This window comes from Achroia grisella, unplaced genomic scaffold (assembly GCF_030625045.1).
Source record: "Achroia grisella isolate CSIRO2021 unplaced genomic scaffold, CSIRO_AGI_Agris_v1 utg780, whole genome shotgun sequence".
Lineage (NCBI taxonomy): Eukaryota > Metazoa > Arthropoda > Insecta > Lepidoptera > Pyralidae > Achroia > Achroia grisella.
In genome coordinates, this window is record NW_026713020.1 from 5940886 (window position 1) to 5948235 (window position 7350).

The 7350-nt window shown below is 32.5% G+C and overlaps 1 long non-coding RNA gene across 1 annotated transcript; it reads left to right on the top strand.

The window, feature by feature from the left end:
• Positions 1 to 777: 777 nt before the first annotated feature.
• LOC131851065 (uncharacterized) lies at positions 778 to 7350 on the top strand. The gene is made up of 3 exons (XR_009357857.1): positions 778 to 915; positions 5455 to 5731; positions 7071 to 7350. It is a non-coding gene; the product is annotated as an uncharacterized LOC131851065 (long non-coding RNA).

Genomic DNA, 7350 nt, shown 5'->3' on the forward strand with positions numbered 1-7350 from the left:
TCTGGAATGGCAATAAATGGGCGAGGTACGCGTGATATACATAGTACTATTCTTATATATGACTTACATACTACTTACCATCAGTTGGGCAGTTTGTTTACCATTCTATAATAGTTGCATAAAAAAATCTACGATGAGGAATTCTATAGAAGAACGAGAGATCGCTATAGTCGACAGGTTTAGTAGTAGTTAGCTAAAGTAATATAGCTGCTATAAAGCTCGAAGAATTAGTAACTTAAGGTTCGGCACCACGCACGTGACAACCCTGGTGTCTCAGGCGTTTATAGGGCACGGTAACCATTTACCATCAGAGAGGCCATATATTTGTTTCTCATAGGAATAATATCTTAATAAACTGGAATGGCGACGATTGAGTGGCATCACTGTATTCATGTACATAGGTGACGGTTGCCGCTTATTATCAGGTAGGTTGTTAGATTATTCGGCATTTCTATTGGATAAAGAAAATCCACAGTGTTTTCTAGGTGGCCAAGGAGAGGCAGCTTCTATTATTTAACAAAATAAGTAAGGAAAACAGCAGGTTCTACGAAAATTACGTCATTTCAATAAAACTTTAGTATAAACAGATCTATATAAAGATATTTTACGTTTTTAATTGAATTATTTGTTGTCAGTAACACTGGTACCTGTGAATTCATGTTCAAATTCAGATTGATCCTATTATTATAGACAAAAGGTTCAAAATATGTCACTATAATTGATATTCAGCTTATTAATGTTACTACATAAGTGGACGTATAACAAAACCGGCTCACAGTCGCTCTCAGCTTCTCCGTCGGCCGGTCGCAGAATATAGTTTTCCGGTGTATCGTTTTTATCTTTCAACAAAAATTTGTAGGTGTCAATGACAAGATCGAAGAGAAAGTTCGCGATCACGGACAAATTTCTGCCAAGGTTAGATTTTGTACTTAATCCCCTCATTTGTGTGATGGATGGTGTAATCATGATGCGGTAGTTTTAGGTTATTAAACTCTAAGCTCGTATTTCAAGGAAAATTATTGTTCATGTCACAGATTTGGTTACAATATTACGTTGTAATGATAAATGAGACAATTCATAATTTATCCCATTATATATCATAATCAACATCATGAGAATCCATTGTCGTCGCATTTGTCACCGAATGTGAGATAGAATAACAACTAATGATTCACAAGTGCTTAAAATTTTATTAGAATAAATGTTATTTTTATTATATTCTATTTATCACACTTTTTCTTCTGTATTTGAAATGGCAAAAGAGCTGGCAGTCTACCTGATGGTAAGCGATAACCGTTGCTTATATACATGAACAGCACTACGGACATCACGTCATCACGTGACCACTATAATATAACTCATACGTTGCCATTCAAATTGATTGGGATATCATGCTTTTATCCTGTAATTTCACTGTTGGGCACTCCATCCTTATAAGAATAGGATTTAATCTAATTACCACACTGGTCAGGCGACTCTGTAAAGAGTTTTGTTTCTAGTTTTCCTTCTTTTGCATGTACCTACTCTGTCTTGTTCTTCCAGTCGGCTTTTACGAGACTCTGGACACGAAAAGAAGTGATAATGTAATGTATTCCTAATTCGTTATCATTTTTTTTGTCACTTCGAATTATATGTGATACCATCAGAGTCAATTTGATGGGAGTCACAGATATTGTTAAAGTAGGGACAAGATAATTTGTAGAAATACTTAGATATATAAAAATATGTATATGTATTTTCGCAAATTCATTATATAATATAGATAGTAAACGCCCAGATTAATACAAACATATGTAGTAGTAGTAGTGGTATATTTTATCCACAAGTGGATAGGCAAAGGTACGAGACAGCCTAATCTTCTGTAACAAACATATGTTATAAACATTAACTCAATATGATTATTAGAAAACAAACATTTATATCTATAAATGTTTGTTTTCTGAGCTGTCAACTGAAAATCATACCATGTTTTAATTTGTCCGTAATAAAATTATCTTGTTTAAGAATCCGCAATAAAAAGATTTATATTCAATAATGTTTATGATATAAAACATTCAATAAACAGACCATGGAAAAGGCACAAGGTGGCCAATCGAATAGTCAAAGTACGAACACGGATTGGCAATTACCCTGTAAAACGATTTTTTTCCATGTTATCTTTTATTTCATAAATATCAGTTGTATTCCATAAATTAGACTAAATATCATTGTTTTAATCTGGGATATTTAATTGTATTAATCTAGAATATATTTCACTAAGCAAGTAATCACTATGTTGAAGACGACTGTAATGTTTATCTTTTCCCGCCAAAATTTGAAAGTCGTGAAAATACTATTAAGTAATCTGTGGTGATATTGTAAAAATATACGGAGCTAGATTCCATGCATTTTCAATAATTTTAGGGTAACAATGTTTTTGTCTAGTAGGTAAAATATGTAATATATATAGACGTTTACGAAAATTCTTATAAATTATCAGTTAAAAATATACAATTATAAACCACAAAACATTATCTATATTATTTTAATGCGAATCCCAAGTTTTACGTATTGGAGTGGTTGACTGAGATTTTTATACTGCCATAGTCAGTCGTATGTTAAATTTTGGTTTGGTGATCTGTAATAGAGTTACTACATACAGAAAATAGAATAATTATAGATTCGGATATCTACAATATAATCTAGTATAATTCGGTATGCTAAATGCAGGAATAAATTAACGAAAATAGTAAGCATCAGATATTCAGCGATGACATCGATTCATTTAAATCAGTACTCAGAATTGATACTGTTTAGTGAATAATGTAGAAACTAACATATTGAGTTATATGATGGTAGGAAAGCGCAAGTTTATTATAATAACAGATGTGGAGGAACCGGTTGTGTGTTTACAACATGTATGTAAATCTGCTTCGAAGTAGCACGATCACGCTGTTTAAGTGTGATCAGCAAGGGTCTGATAGTACCTAAACGGTAACTATATGAAGATCTGTTTTTTTATATAATTTGAATGGTGAATAGTACCGTTGATGGTAAAAAGTAATCTCGCCTATATACACGAACAGATGTAGATCTGTTCGTGTATATAGGCGAGAACTTCACGTTATCATATGATACCTTTGATTCGTGCATTCTTATTCCAAATGACTAAGATATCATGCATCTTCTTCTATAATTTCACTGCCTAATCGCACCCTACAATCGAAATATGGCTTACAAAAGAAGGTTGGCGGCTGAAATAGGTGTGACTAAGGTACCAAGACAAAATTTTACAGTCTCGGACAAAACTATAATATGATGTAGGGTTATATATAGTCCTCGAGTCAGAATCTGTTTTTCGTCAATTATTTCCTCCCGGTAAGATAGTGTTAACTGTTACCATTAAAATCGTCTATATATATTTTTTATATAGAGATATTTAAACATATGTATGTAGTTAATATATTATAATGCGATACAACTACTATATAGAAACTAATATCATAAAGAATTAAGTCTTGAGTCTTGACCGACAGTCTGATAAGTTATCATCTCTGAGCCGAAGCTATTGAATCCATATAGTGACCAAAGTTCAGTAAGTTCGTCGTAATTAGGTATTCTTGAAGAAGCTATGGTTGATAGTTATCAAGAATTTCTGAGCTTTTATTTTAATGATTGATGTGGGGATATTTGAATGAAACTTTGAGTTTATAAACTTGCGATTTCGTAGTCAGAACTAAAATCGTTACTTACGCGGTTTAAAAGGATTAAAGTTTATTATTATGTAAAAGTAAAAAATATTAGCCTTTGTTCTAAAAGTAAAAATTGTTTCAGTAGGTATTTATAAAAATACGTGAAAATTAAGATAGCATTTTTAATTTTTAAAGTTATACATAATTTTGAGAATTTAAGTTAATTTAGATTATAACTTTAAAGGCATTCAATTCTTTTTTCTACTTAATTTTAGTCACAAATCATGATCTAACATCGTAAACAAAATAAAGTGGAGAACTTTTTAAATTTGCCGGAAAGATGATGAGGTACGGGGTTCGAAGTGTTCGAAGTCTTGCAATCTTATATCTTGCTTAATCAGTATTTTAAATTATTATATTGAGTAATTGGTTAATTAAACTAGACTGATAAATAAAATAAATCAACAAAGACAGAGAAAATCTTATGATGACGGAACCGTATGAGGATGTGATACGAGTCTTCGTCGTTTTTCAAGACGAATAAAAAAAAATATCTAATATAAATATAAAAAATGCATATTAGAGTATGATGCAATATTTCTTGAAGTTTAATAATCTCAGTTAGTATTATAAAATTTGTATTTTTATTGCATCATCCAGTCTATCCAGTTATTCGCAATTAATTATAGATTGTTTACGTAAATGCACATAATAATAATAATTTCTAGTCAAGTTTTATTACTTTTGTACATACATATTTAATTAATCAGGAATATAAATGACAGTAATATGTAAAATAAATTCTAATCCTAAAGAGCACCAGCCCAGTTCCTTATTCGTTCTTCTTGGCACATTCTTGGCCATTGTTGCGATAAACAGTAAAAATTATTAATAAAATTAAGTTTAAATTTGTTAAAGTAAAGATTATATACCTATACTATTTCTAAATTTTTCTTTTTGCCACACATCCACATCGTGGAATTACCTTCTAGCAATGGTATTTCCTAACCGATACGATATTGAAACTATTGAGAGCTTATTCCTTCTTAAATGTCCAGCTACACAATTGTCTCTCCTGGTGAATCGCAAAGTCATGGGGCAAACGGCCCCTGTACTATAAAAAAAAATCTACTTTCTGTTGAGTCCAAAAAATATTTAGAATTAATCTTAATAGTATTTGGTTTATTTCTAAATAGTTCTACTTCTCTGCATATTTAGAAAAACCTGTATATATACAATATTTCCAACAATTCATTTAACGTTTTATTGTTAGTTTATATAAAAAAATAAGGGTTAGAATTCGAGCGTTCGGCCCTAGAGAAAGCTGTTGAAATGAGCTGCCTTCTCTTCGAAGCTTCTCTTTTATAAATATGTACGTTGTTATTGATTGTGATAATTTAATATGATTTTGTTACTATAATAGGCAATTAAAAACGCACTACAACGTACGCAAGTTAAAATAAAAATCAAATCAAACCAAAATATTTTTATTTATGTAGGTTTATTACAGATTCTTATGATATGTCAAATCTGCTGTCAGTTCAGAGTGCTTTCGAACTTAGAAGAAGTGCTAAAAAACTCATCTCTTATTATTTTCAAATGAGCTTGTACGTTTTTAAAAAGATACAGATTAATTTTGAAATCCAAATTAGGGTAAAATAATATACCGTTTAATAAAGCATCATTGTTACAGCTTGTTTAAATTAATACAAATAAATTACAAATTCTGAAACAGATGACTGTAGACATAAGATGTATAATTTTTTTTCTTTTTTAATTTCAGGCTAGCCAAAAATTTGTGCACCAGGAAGGGTAGCCGGCGTGCAAACACTGGAAACCGTCTAGAACACGCGGTCCTTACCCACATACAGCACGTGCCGTAGATCCCCTGCTATCTGATCCTCTCCATAGCTAATCATCCTCCATCTCCTTCTCACCGGCATCCCTCAGTCAGAGCGAAAGAGACATATGCTAGCAGTCATGGCTCGTGGAGACGAATGCAAAACCGCATCCAAGGCAAACTATGCCTGCAAGAACTTGGATGTAACAGCACCAATGAAGTAAGTCATGCCAGGATAAAGTAAAACATAGCAATAACGATATCTCAGGATAAGTTACATAACGCCATCTAGTCCCAAGCTAAGCAGACCTTGTGTTATGGTACGGTACTAGACAACTGATACAGTTCTATATAAATTTTTTTTACATGCCTACATAATATAGATATAAAACACCCAGACCGATACAAACAATCATATTCATGAATACAAAATAAAAACCGGGACCACTTATGTTCCAACAAGTGAGCATGAATTCCCTGAGCAATGGTAAAAGATAGCCGTGGGCATCATGTCAATCAATTCTTCAGAATAAGAATTCTACAGTCCGTTGTATATTCGGTGGAATACACATAGCGATGCGAAGTCTCGCCTTAAGCTTAGTGATTCGATACCTCTTGAGAGATTCAGCTCATCAACAATTCTCATAGCAAGTCTTTGAACAGAGTCAAAAGGACAGAGCTGGTATGCAGGTGCTCCTGCCCAAAGATGATGTCCCTGCACTAATCGTCAGACTTTGCCTATTAGTTTACTGTTATTTAGGGCAGTTGGTTCTAATATAGTACGTAAAATTTTCACCTAGGAGACAAACTGAAAATAATAGGAGCAAAATATTCCTTACTTTTATTAAAATAAAATTCTAAATTATATCTATTGCTTTACTATGTGAAGCACCAATTACGTCATACTTATCACTTTTTCTCTGGAATTTTGCCAATTAGTGTCAACCGCAGAGCACATCATTAAACCTGTCATTGATATGAAGTACTAGGCAGTAGCAGTACAACCACAAAGGGATCTTTGGGGTTGGGAACATATGCACCTAGAACATATGAACATACGTATAGGGAACATATGCACCTACAAGTGTTCTTGCACAAAATTAAAAAAGAAAAGTTCCTATTTCACGTTCATTTTGAAACGATATGCCTTATAGTAATAGTAATATCTGTAGTAGAACAATTTAGCAGTCAATATTCCTTAGATTTCTAATCATGCCGACTCCTCACATTTGTATACGAATTCTTGAAAAAAATCAACGAACTTTGCACGCTAATAGTGGAATAACCACAAATATTGTGAAGCTACAAATACCTTATTAATATTCTTAATGTGGAAGTTTGTGAGTGTAGATAGATGGATGTTTGTAACACTTTCACGCAAAAACTACTGAATGGGTTTTGTTGAAACTTTGTAATAATATAGCTTATACATCGGAATAATACATAGGCAATTCACGCGGGTTAAAACCGCTGGCACGGCTACTTAATCAGAAGAATTCTTAGGAAATTCTCAAATATTGTTATAGCGGAAATGTAATATTGTATTTTTTAATTTCTAGAAAATCTATCGCCCAACCATCAAGCTCCCAAGCACCAAAAAAACAGGAGCAGAAGAAAGACTACGGAGCCTGGGGTCCCATCTACAAAGACAAGAAGTCGTTCACCGAGATGCATCTGTGTTGAATACACACCGAGCCTGGAACATTGTAGCCACTATCGCATGACATAGCATTACCATTAAATCTTACTTTATAGTCACAAAACAAATTGTCATTTATACTATTTTTTTTAATAAAAACTATATAAACTACAGTCTCCTTATATTTCCTCATTTGTTTA